We start from the raw sequence: 13491 nt of genomic DNA, 5'->3' as shown, positions 1-13491 counted from the left end.
CAACACATTGCATTGACACATACCACAACAACTTCAATGTTGTGGAAGTTACTACATCAGTTAAGATAAAGAGCTTGAAAAGAAAAGCGTTTGGAGTTCTTTAGGTTTCTTGAAGATGTTTCAACTCTCGTCCAAGAAGCTTCTTCGGTTCTAAGAGCAAATGGTGGATTGCTCACCAGCTCTCATCTTCATGTGTAGCATGACCAGGACATGTCCCAACTGTGTCAGGAAGATCTGTCTCCAACACTCATTCTTTCACTGTGGAAAATTCTCCGCCCAGATGATGAAGTGTTTAAAATGACTGATGCTCTTGATACAGTGATAATAACTGAACAAACAATAACTGAATAAAATCTTCCATTTATTAAAACTGCATTGGTGCCTTTGACTGGGTTCCCTTGGGACCCCAAAACATTTGTATTTTCAAAAAGCACAAATCAAAGCAGAAATAAAAAAAACAACAAAAAATAGATAAAGTCATAAAAAATGGAATGTTATGCTAGAAAAACGTCTCATGCAGGAGATACCCGAAAGGCATCCTGGAGAGATGCCTGAACCACCTCACCTGGCTCCTTTTGATGTGCAGGAGTTGCTCTGAGTCCCTACTAAATATTTTATCTCTAAGTCCAAACACCCTTTGGAGGGAAGCTCATTTTCTCCTCCACTTTGGACAGCAAGTCCCGGAGCAAACACTCCACCCATTTCAGCCTGTGTCTTGGTCACAGACTTATACTTGTCTTCAAACTGGAAGTCACTGCCTCATAAAGCTAACAGCACCTCATCATCCACAAAACAGGATGAGGTGTAGCCGAAATCTGGCACTTGGCTGCACCTGGAAAGTTTTTCATCAAGGTTCTGAATACAATGGATGACGAAAGGAAGAGTGTAACACCCACCCATAATAGATCTCACTGGCTACCAGCAATTCCAACCAAGCTGTCCACTGTGGCTGTACAGGGACATTCTTTACCTTTTGTTAATACTTCTGATGCAAACCCCACACGATCTGCCAAGGGCGAATTTCCAATACTGATGGAAGATTACTCCTACTATGGAAATCAACAAGTTTTCTCATCTACTGACAGATGTGTAACAAGTTGTGCTGGCAGATTTTAGGAGGTAACCTTTGTAAACAGTGGCTGTTTTAACATCTATTCAAACAAGAGTTTGCCTGGTGAAGTCTGGCTGCCCATACAAACTGGTCTTTTCCTTAGTTTTTAACCAAGTAATTTTTTGACTAACACTAACCAAGCATTAAAAGAGCCTGTTGCGGAAAAGACAATAGATATTTGAAGTAAATGGGAATAATTCTCTGGAAACTGTACATGAAGTGTCATTTAATTTATTTATTTTTAATTAGGAAGATATTTGAGAAGTAAAGCAGACCGGCATATCTATATAGCCAGCAGGGTTGCTAAAAATGGAAAATGAGGAAACAAGGAAAACACCCACATTTAGCTGTTGTATTAAAGTTTAGATTTCCTTGCACAAAGACGAAAATCATCTCAGACTTGGGCATGAATGATGTGATTTTCTTAAACTGACAGCACTAATTAAGACTGATGAAGGTATAATTTGTCGCACGCCCATGAACAGGAAAATTAAGTAGATGTAAGTTCTTTCTGTTCACACCCACAGAGGGGGTCCAGTCAAGTGAGATAAGTGAAGACACCTGAGTGGGAGGCCAGCGCGCCTCCAGGCTATCTCTGAGCTGAGAGCTGACTTGCTATTATGCCATCTGCTGACAACTGTACACGATGGAACAAACATGACTCTGTTTGAAGCTGCCTTTATGAATTGTTTAGTAAGTTGTCGAGAAAGAAAACTTTTTAGACACAGCAGAAATACCCAGGAAACTGGGCTTCTTCTGGTGGATGTCTGCTCTCTCATTATTGAATTTTGCTGCTAGAAAGTAAAGAGGAGAGCAGCTTAAGTGTGTAGCTCAGTCAGCCAAGCGTTGGTTGAAAAAAAAAATCCTTCATTAAAATCGAATCTCTAGATCTCTAGCATTCATAAAGACCAAACCAAAAACACATCTATGTCCTGTTTTGAGAACAGAACATTTTCTGTGTCTGTGGCTGAAATAGACAAACCTCAAACTAAACATGCCCACGGATGTTCAGGCATGTATTAAACTTGACACAATGCATATCTGCAATCTCTACCAAGAGTAAGGAGCACTATGGAATTACATCTGCCTAAACTTTAGATGGAAAGAAAAGAAACTTCAAAAGAAACCTCCAAACTTTAGTCTGTGGCATTTCTTATGCTCTTTGTTGCGCTGCACACCTACTCACTCTGTTTGCTGCTGTGGTCTTGCTCTTCCTTGCTTGATGTTTGGAGCTAATGAATGTTTATGGAGGAGTTTCCATAAACAAACCAATAATAGTGACACAGAATTCATGCAGGCATTCATATATACACAAAGTTTGCCTCAGAGATCAGCACTACAGACAAGACGTGCACACGCACACACAACCCTATTTGCATGCCAAACAAAGCAGAGAAACATACTACATGAATGCAGAGTGTGTAACCTGTACATATTCACATATGCATGAGTACATACACACATTTCCGTTAGCTGCTTTAAAGCCAGTGCAGCATTGACATATACCTGTGTTCACTGCTGCACACCTTGTACACCCAGGTTTGCCCAGTTGTAAAGAAACACTCGTTTTCCCTGGGAGGTTTCTGCTCTCCTAACCCGCTTCACTCTGCAGAAAACAAAGTGTTTGTTTTATTTTTTTATTACAGATCCTGTGTGGGCACGGGGGGTCAGAGAGCGGTATCTTCAGAGGGTATAAGAATGAGTCTTTATGAGTCTTTGTAAACAACTGGGAAGTAGGTGGAGGCTGTAGCTGGAGGCTTTAGGTCTGCAGTGGATTCAGGCACTGGAATCGCCCCTGGCTGGCAAACACGAAAATGTGTGTGCGTTTGATATTGTGCAGTTGTAGTCTGGGTAAAAAGTGCATACAGTACAAGCAGGGATGAAAAGGACTTGTTGGTAGGGGCGTGCGATCAGCAATCACCACAAACAAGCATCCGGCACAGCAATCAACATGATTTCTCAATGAGTTTCCTGCCATTTCGGATCTCTGTTTCCTGCACGTCATCAACTGAAATAATCAGTCTTTATCATTTTCAGCACTTTCAACCCTTTTATTCATTTGTAAAGCTTTAACAGCTCTCCAAAAGCTCAACTCATAAAGCACCTGTAGTCACTGAGATAATGAACCAGCAGTTAGCGCACAGACATTACACCTGCACCAGTCTTGTCACATACACTATACTATAATATGTAGGAAGTGGAAAGTGGAAGCGACTGGGAACAACTGCAACTCAGCCACAAAATAGTAGGCCCATATAAAATCACAGAGCAGGATATGCGGATGCTGATTCACATAGCAGAGAGCTTCATGAATGGGTTTCCACGGCCGAGCAGCTGCGTCAACGCTTTACATTACATAGTAGTGTCGGATACAGTGGTGTAAAGCACACCACCACTGGTCTCTAAAGCAGTGTAGATGTGTTCTCTGGACTCATCGTGCTTCTCTATCTGGCAATCTGATGGATGAGTCTTGGTTTGGCAGTGCTTCTCTGACTGCATTGTGCCAGTGCATTGTGGAGGGGGTATTATGGTGTGGAGGTGTTTTTCAGAAGTTGGGCTCAGTCACTTAGTTCCAGTTCCAAAGGAACTCTTAATGTTTCAGCACACCAAGATATTTTGGACAATTTCATGATCCCATCTTTGTGTGAATAGTTTGGGGATGTCCCCTTCGTGTTCCAGTATGACTGCACACCACTGCACAAAGCAAGGTCCATAAAGACATGGATGAGCAGGTTTGGTGTAGAAGAACCGGACTTGCCTGCACAGAGTCCTGATCTCAACCCGACAGAACACCTTTGGGATGAAGTAAAGTGGAGACTGCAAGCCAGGTCTTCTTGTCAAATATCAGTGTCTGACCTCACAAATGTGTTTCTGGAGCAATCATAAAAAACTCCCATAAACACTCCTAAACCTTGTAGAAAGCTTTTCCAGAAGAGCTGAAGCTGTTATAGCTCCAAAGTGTGGACCGACATCATTATGGATTAAGAATGGGATGTCACACAAGCTCATTTCTGTGTGAAGGCAGACGAGGCAATTCATTTGGCAATATAGTGCTTCATGACAGCTAATAAACTTCCATCAATAAACTTTGCACATTTCCTCAAAGCCAGAGAGAGCTGAAAGCAGAAATACAACTTTCAGGTTTCTTTTTTCCACAAGTAAGAAAACTTCATTCATTCAAAAGCTCACTGACATTTCCAACTATCAACTTAAAATCCTGAGCTGCATGCCATGTGGCTTATTTAATATTTGAAGAATTTAATCTTGCATAGTTCTTGGCCTTTTGTGAATTTCCCAAAAAATTCTAGATATTCACTGGCTAAACATGAAACTGAAGAAAGGCACGTCCATAGATAAATGGAGACCACAGCAGGAGAAAGATCTCTGCCCGAACTTTCTACTTCATAAATTTCTGCACTCAGACACAAATCCACCCTCATAAGGTCACAATCTAACATCTCTGGATAGTCACATTAAGCAGTTCACTCGTTCATCTTTTTGAGGAAAATTGCTAAACTGAGAGGTGTTGTCACTAAAACGGCGCTGGAGATGGTTATTCATTCTTTTATTTCATCTTTTAATCGGCTTCAGACTGCTAAAAATCCTCCTTCGAGGCTTCTTAACTGAGGAGATCTCCCATTACTCCCATTCTATTTGCCCCTCATTGGCTCCAGAGTAAATTTAGAATAAATTTTAACATTTTAGCCTTTTAGAGCTGTGTATTGCAGACATATTCCACTTCTCGCTCTCTCTGGTCTTCAGGTCTGGTTCTTCCTCATACTCACATAAAGACTCATGGAGACTGTGCCTTCAAGTCGTAGCACTTTTCTGTAAAACATGCTATACACATAGGTTATTATTATAAATGAGAAAGTTGGGGTCGGGAACGGTATCTGGTAAATCTGCTCTTGTGGATGTTTTGTTTCCACAGCAAAAAAGATTAGTTGTGGAAAAGCAGAAGTACTACATACTCTATACTAGGAGGCAACTCCTATGGCTACAGAAAGAAGTCAGAGCATGCAGAAATAATTTAGAAAAAGGACCCTACTTCTCAATTGATTCATGGCCTCAGTAAACATTCCCTTGATGAGTTAAAACCAAGATGTAAACCATAAAGCCGGGGAGCTGGGATCGGTCTTCCAAAGACTCCAAACCAGCCCACTGGATGGCTTTGGAACATAATGGGTATAGATTTTGGACTTTTAACTGTATTTTTATAAGACCACCCTTTGATTACTACATCAAAGTAATTAAACAGCTAAATGATAGAAAAGTTCCTGTTGCTTGACTTTTAACTATAGAAATTGTTGTTCTTGTTTAAAAACAAAAAACAACAACAGCAAAACTAAAATTAATACATCAATTTTTTAACTAATTAATGAAAACTTTAAGGTTTTAATAACAGGAGAGTGTGGGCAATAAGCTATAAGAACCTTTTCTGTAATTTTACATTCTGGCAGATTTTTCATTTTATCATCTTTATCAGCAGCATTTTTCTATCATGTTGAAAAACTGAGGTATGCTGTTGAAATTGCAGTTGCACTTCTCCTTCTTATATTAATTGGGATTGTAGTTACATTTCTTTACACTGACTGAAAGGGAAGTTCCTCTGTTTGCTTGAGATCAAAGTGGACTGCACATCGCCCACGATGTAAAATTGAGTTTGACATCTCTGATTTAGACCGTCCACTGCTAATTCCAAGTCTTAATTTCAACAATGTTCATTTGGCACATTACGGTCTCTGCTGGAACAATATAGCAACCAAAGTATGGTACGTGTGCCAGTTTGTCTGTCCAGTTTAAAAAAAAAAGTAGAAGTAAAAATGAAAAAGCAAAAATGTCTGAAAACAAGACTCCACAAACAAATTAGTGACACTGTGGTGGCTGTGTCTGTTTTAAACTGAGTCTAAGCCCAGCAAACATGTTTCACAGTGACTCTGCTTCTCTGTAGCGAGATGATAAAAAGCAGCCAGCTGATCCTCACACCCCCCAGTGATGCTGTTTATGTTGCATTTGTGAATATGAATATCTGTGTCACTTTATATTAACGTGTTTGGGAAGCAGCTATTCTTCTCCCATGCATTTACAAGTGTGCAAAGTCCTGAAGTATTTCTTCGTGTTATGTTTATGCATAGCTGATTTCTCTTTTCCTTCCTAATTCCTCTGGCACGCCCACACATCTGAAGCACGCAGCTATCGTGCCTAACTATCTTTGTGGCGACTTTCCCTCACTTAATCACCAATGTCTACACACACACACACACACACACACACACACACACACACACACACACACACACACACACACACACACACACACACACATACACACACACACACACTGAGGGACGGGGAGGAATTAAGTCACAGAAAACACGACCCACTGCCCATCCTGGCTCATGCGAACATAAACAACAGCAAAAAATAACAAGAGCTGCTTGTCTGTCCGTCTGTGCCTCTGGCAAAAGTCTTGATCACAGCTCCGGCCATCTGCTGCGGGTGATGAGAGCCGACAACAGTCCGCTGCATGGAGAGTCAGGCTTTCCTCTGATCCCCGAGCCTCTTGTCTCTGCATCCCTTCTGCCTATCATCTGTCCACCTCCTGTCCAAACTCGCCGTCTCTGTGAAACACCGCAGACCATCCAGACAGAGGGAGAGGAAAATGAGGGTGTGTTGGTGAAACTATTATCATAGAGGATGAATACTAAATTTTCCAGTAGGGGAAACTGATCCAATGTTTTGGCCCAGATTTGCGTGACAGATGTCATTTTATGGGTATAAATTGTGTGGCTCTCTTTTTCCTCGACTGTAAGAAGGTTGCATGGCAGCACAGATCTTGCTCCTTTTAAGAGTCTGACATTTAGTGTTGTGGAAAGATGGCATTGCATGTAATGTTAGGTGTAACATGTTACACCCAACACTGCTGAACGCCAACTGAGGCCTCAGTGCTCTTCCTCTTACCGTCTACAGTTTCAAAACTCTGAAAAATCCCATTTTGTTGGCTTCATCAGGTGAGCTTTAACTTGCTCAGTTACATAATATCAGCCTGAGAGAAACACATGTTCAACTATAAATTCTTCCTCTGCAGAGGAGAGAGTAAAAGCGAGAACAAATGGTAGATTTGATGTCAGTGGTACCTCTGAGCCCAGAAGAGCGCTTATTCAGAGCAGGGATGAGCTCACATTATCAGGGATAAGCTGCTCTAACAGCCCACCCAGCCAGCCTCCTGCACTCCCGCATTGTTCCAGCACGCTCTGACTCACAAAAGGCAAAAATACATAGAAACCTCTCTGCTGCGGTGCCTCCTTGCTCCCTGTGACTCACAAAGCCGGACTACATTTAGCCCGCAACATCTGCCGCCTTCGCAGCCTTGGTGAGCTGGAGTGATGCAAAGCCGAAATGTTAAGGCAGTGCTAATAGGAGGGGCTGACAACTGGGGCAGAAATTCAGACTTCAAGAAAAGCAGTGTGATTATGAAAAGACGCCTTTAAAATCACAGAATAGCAAAATTATAGCACCTATTTTTCTCTCATACTGTCACAGGGGTGGAGGCTCAAATTAATGAAGATAAAATTTTGAGTTTTGCCTTTGCTAGTCATAAGATCATCACATAATATACAGTTTTATCTGTGCTTAAGCTTGGTGAAATTGTTTACAGTATGACGGTGCTGATGACAAAAGAATGAATCATCATTGCTGGTCTTTGGCATGGCTGTCCTCAGCAAACGTAGCAGAGCAGCTCTGCATGATGTTTATAAGGCTCTATTTTACAGGGAGTGCAGAATTATTAGGCAAATGAGTATTTTGTCCACATCATCCTCTTCATGCATGTTGTCTTACTCCAAGCTGTATAGGCTCGAAAGCCTACTACCAATTAAGCATATTAGGTGATGTGCATCTCTGTAATGAGAAGGGGTGTGGTCTAATGACATCAACACCCGATATCAGGTGTGCATAATTATTAGGCAACGTCCTTTCCTTTGGCAAAATGGATCAAAAGAAGGACTTGACAGGCTCAGAAAAGTCAACAATAGTGAGATATCTTGCAGAGGGATGCAGCAGTCTCAAAATTGCAAAGCTTCTGAAGCGTGATCATCGAACAATCAAGCGTTTCATTCAAAATAGTCAACAGGGTCGCAAGAAGCGTGTGGAAAAACCAAGGCGCAAAATAACTGCCCATGACCTGAGAAAAGTCAAGCGTGCAGCTGCCAAGATGCCACTTGCCACCAGTTTGGCCATATTTCAGAGCTGCAACATCACTGGAGTGCCCAAAAGCACAAGGTGTGCAATACTCAGAGACATGGCCAAGGTAAGAAAGGCTGAAAGACGACCACCACTGAACAAGACACACAAGCTGAAACGTCAAGACTGGGCCAAGAAATATCTCAAGACTGGTTTTTCTAAGGTTTTATGGACTGATGAAATGAGAGTGAGTCTTGATGGGCCAGATGGATGGGCCCGTGGCTGGATTGGTAAAGGGCAGAGAGCTCCAGTCCGACTCAGACGCCAGCAAGGTGGAGGTGGAGTACTGGTTTGGGCTGGTATCATCAAAGATGAGCTTGTGGGGCCTTTTCGGGTTGAGGATGGAGTCAAGCTCAACTCCCAGTCCTACTGCCAGTTTCTGGAAGACACCTTCTTCAAGCAGTGGTACAGGAAGAAGTCTGCATCCTTCAAGAAAAACATGATTTTCATGCAGGACAATGCTCCATCACACGCGTCCAAGTACTCCACAGCGTGGCTGGCAAGAAAGGGTATAAAAGAAGAAAAACTAATGACATGGCCTCCTTGTTCACCTGATCTGAACCCCATTGAGAACCTGTGGTCCATCATCAAATGTGAGATTTACAAGGAGGGAAAACAGTACACCTCTCTGAACAGTGTCTGGGAGGCTGTGGTTGCTGCTGCACGCAATGTTGATGGTGAACAGATCAAAACACTGACAGAATCCATGGATGGCAGGCTTTTGAGTGTCCTTGCAAAGAAAGGTGGCTATATTGGTCGCTGATTTGTTTTTGTTTTGTTTTTGAATGTCAGAAATGTATATTTGTGAATGTGGAGATGTTATATTGGTGTCACTGGTAAAAATAAATAATTGAAATGGGTATATATTTGTTTTTTGTTAAGTTGCCTAATAATTATGCACAGTAATAGTCACCTGCACACACAGATATCCCCCTAAAATAGCTCAAACTAAAAACAAACTAAAAACTGCTTCCAAAAACATTCAGCTTTGATATTAATGAGTTTTTTGGGTTCATTGAGAACATGGTTGTTGTTCAATAATAAAATTATTCCTCAAAAATACAACTTGCCTAATAATTCTGCACTCCCTGTAAACCTGACAGTTACCTCTGCTGCCCTGTTACATTTAAACACAATGCTACAGAACAGTTTAACACCACCTTTAAAACACTGAAGTTACTGGGGACTATGAAACTACATTCTCGGGTTCCAGTTCAACATTTCTTGACAACCTCTTGAGTTTTGAACATGTACAAAGTACTCAGGATTCTGTGCAGAAAGTATAAGTACTACCCATGATTCAGTAGCTTATTGAACCATATTCACATAAATTTGTATATGTTTATGTGGGACTCTAGATATGACCCTCTAATCCTTTGAGAAAAGTTGTTTTTGTAGATTCAAGTCGTGTCCCCAGTCCCGATCAGCGTTTCAGAATCAGTTTACAATGCTGTTAATTTGCCTCAAGTCCAGGAGGAGTTGTTTTCATGTTTAATTTTTGACTTTTGAATTTGTATCAAGTCCAGTTTTAAAGTTTGCAGTTCTGCTTTGTTGATGTTTATCACACGTCTTGAGAGACAATCTCAGCAAGTCGAAATCTAGTCTTCTGGCTCTCTGACTGAGGCTCCGCTGCCAATGTAAACACAGTCCTCAGAGTGTAAAATCCTTTGTAAATCTAGTTGCTGTGAGTGAAGCTGAATTCTCCACTCCACCGCTCTCCTTCTTGATATACTTACCACCGATAAGCAGCAGACATAAAGATGGAAACACAGCCAGGCGAAGCCTTCTTATGACGCAACGCGTCAACGAGCATTTGTATCGTAAACATTTTAATTCTGTTTCTTTCAAAGCTTTTACTTTTTCATACAATGACTACATCCACCCTGTGGCTACTACCAGAGTTTGTTCCTCTCTTGCTTTGCTCTTTGGATACGACTTGAGTTACACAGTTGCAATACTTGAGAGCTGAAAATGCACTTCAAACTTGATGATGATTAGGTGCCTGACATTTTAGACCCAATCACAGGGCAATCAAGGCAAAGCACTTGAGCTAAGCTATGACAATTCAGTGCCTGCAATTTACCCAGAATTCCACTTGTGCACTTTCAGATGAATAATTCCATAAACTGCTCCACTGAACAGCATGTGCGCAGCTCATAAATACGTGTTCGTCCCATCAAGGAAATCCAGCTCAGTGGTGGATTTGAATTCAATGCTTGAATTTTCCTCAGTTTGTCTTCATGTTTGTTGCTCTGCTGGCGTTTGAGGTCTAATTTTGGTTTTGTGTCACGAGGGAAATTGTTTTTTTTTGTGTGTGTGTGTTTGATAGGCTCTTGTGTGCACTTGTAAAAGCCCATTTAGACATTAACAACAACATTTAATGGGCTTGAGTGCATGATGCACAGCACACAGCTGTATTTGTTACTGTGGGGTTAAATGTGATCTTGTGAGTATATGAAGCCTGGTCGCTCTAATGACGGCACTTTTTATCTCCCGCTCTATTGCTCTCTCTGACACTCCTATTTACTGTTTGTAGATGCATCAAGGGTGTACGCTGGCTCTTTGCTCGCGTTCATATAGAGCAGGATGGACAGACACATCAACCATCCACCCCACAGTACAGCTCTGGTCAATTATTAATGAATGTAACACTCTGTAGGCATTTCAAATGTCGTTCTCTCTATGTATCCATCTCGTATTTGTCATGTTGAAGAACAGAGTAGGCTGTTTTACATGCATATTGCATACATGTATACAGGTGTGTTAACTCATATTTTGTAGCTGTGCTTAGCATGGTTTAATTAGTTTACGGTGCACATCTTATTAGTCCTGCTACATGTTATGGCCCTAAGGTTTCTTGAGTAGTGCTCTGTGTGTTGAGTTGCAGGAGTTTTCCATGTGGAGATTGCAGGAAAGGCAGAAATCTTGGCCAGTGTTCAGCAGGACTATTTAAATCCTGCCTTCCATGATTGGAGCCCTACTGCTGTCCTACTTTCCTCCTGTGACAGCCATGCCTTGGCACCACATTTGGTTGTTTTTATTTGCACACACCATAAACTTGACTACCCATCCACGCACTGTTTCACACCACCGATATAGACTTACACACATATATTACACACACCATTATTCACTCACCCATCCAAATCCCTGAATTCAGGTGTTCAGATCGCGTCCATGGTCTCAGGTGGACAGAATTAAACACCTAGGCATGCAGACTGCTTCTTTTGGTATTCAGCTGCTTAATTCCAGATGAAAGCAATTTGTGTATCTGGATACAATATATCTGGTTTATTGTTGGGTTTAATAAATCTTGTTAATCCTTTCTTGGTTAATGGGGTAACTACTCGATGTTCCAGCCTTTGAACCGGTCATATGCTCTGGGCTTTCATCCATACAGTGTTGAGTATATGGGTGCATTCAAGCTGACAAGTAATGACATCAAGCGCACGATGAAGGACATGCGGATGTTGGTTGAAAAGCCCAGTGTGGGTCGGTTTACTCTTAACCTCCAGTAGTTACCATCTTGGCTACACAGTGGTCAGCTAGCAGTAACTTTAAGCTAGTAGTTGGAAGATACATTGCTGGTCTCCATGACAATACCAACATAGCTGGTTAATTAATAATACAGCTATATACCTATATAGCTTGAATAGACCTGAATAGACTTGTAAATATAAACCTTATTTGTGTTGTTTGGTGTTTAACTTTATTGAATTGTCTTAATTTGTGTAGTAACTTAGTACCTCTGTGGTAACTCACTGATCTCATTGAGGTCAACACGCACACTGACATGTTGACAATCCTGTCTATACAAGCATTTCCTTTACATAATGTATGATATGAAGGTGCACTAACACGGGTTTATTCATTACTATTGAGAAAATGTGAAACAAAAATCCTGCCAGTCACTCTGTGAGGCTGATCTTTCATAATGTAGAAGAGAGCAAAGGCTGAGTCTTTGTCAGTTTCCTGAATTGACATTCATAGCCTTAAGCAGTAATCGGTGGGGGTGTAATTTGGTGGGCTTCTATTATTCGGCACACTAATTCACCTCCACATTTGCAGTGAGCAGTTGGCACTGATTTGAAAGTGTGTGTGTGTGTGTGCAGGTGCAGGTGCATTTCACATATGCTGTGAAGGCAGTGGCTGTACTAAGGCTGGGCTAATTACAGGCAGGTGCATTTGATTGTGCCCCCACTCTAGTCCATTTATGTCGTGCACTGCTGTCACATTCTCCTGTGGCTCTGAGCAGGTATCTTGTGCCACCCAAATTTAAAATGCCTGACACTTAGGTCCATAATTTGTTAGACAAAGGAATTGGGGGAGGGGGGGTGGCTCCCTGTTAAATCCAGAATTGAATTTAAAATCCTGCTCCTCACATACAAGCTCCTGAATCATAGCCCATCTTATCTTAAAGACCTCATAGTACAGTATCACTCTGTTTATACACTTGCCTGCATCTAATCATTATTCATCTCTGGTTCTCTTCCACAGTGTGTCTTTGTCCTGTATACTGTACTCACACGCCCAACAGATGGCTAGTCCTCACCGAACCTGGTTGTGCTGGAGGTTTTTTCCTGTTAAAAAGGACTTTTTCCTTCCCACTGTCGCCAAAGTGCTTGTTCATAGGGGGTCATATAATTGTTGGATTTTTCTCTGTATGTATTATTGTAGGGTCTACCTTAAAATATAAAGCATCTTGGGGCGACTGTTGTTGTGTTCTGTATAAATAAAACTGAATTGAATTGAGTATTTTACAAGTCCTTTCTAAATGTTGACAATACACTTACACATTTAAGAAATATAATTTCTTAATTATAAGGATTTTTGTAATTTTCAATCAATAAATCATTAAGTTGACATTTTAATGGATGACTAACCTGACCCGAGTCTACACCCCTACAAAGTTTTATCAGAATTACTTCAAAACGTTTCGAGCTACCATGTTTACAGGCTGACACGCTACCAAAAACACGACCTCCTTGGCAGAGGTAATGAAACAATCCGCCAAATACATTAGGGTACATTCTCAATTAATAGAGTCATTTATATAAGCTGAAGTGAATTTCACGCATCAGAGACCCCAGCTGCTCAGGCATAAATACATCTGACACATAAAGAGAGCGGAGCATTTG

This window comes from Aulonocara sp. 'chitande type north' Nkhata Bay, linkage group LG3, assembly GCF_057382095.1.
Source record: "Aulonocara sp. 'chitande type north' Nkhata Bay isolate Kocher_YH1m ecotype deep benthic linkage group LG3, A_spYH_male_GT1.1, whole genome shotgun sequence".
Taxonomy (NCBI): Eukaryota; Metazoa; Chordata; class Actinopteri; order Cichliformes; family Cichlidae; genus Aulonocara; species Aulonocara sp. 'chitande type north' Nkhata Bay.
This window is presented reverse-complemented; position numbering follows the sequence as displayed.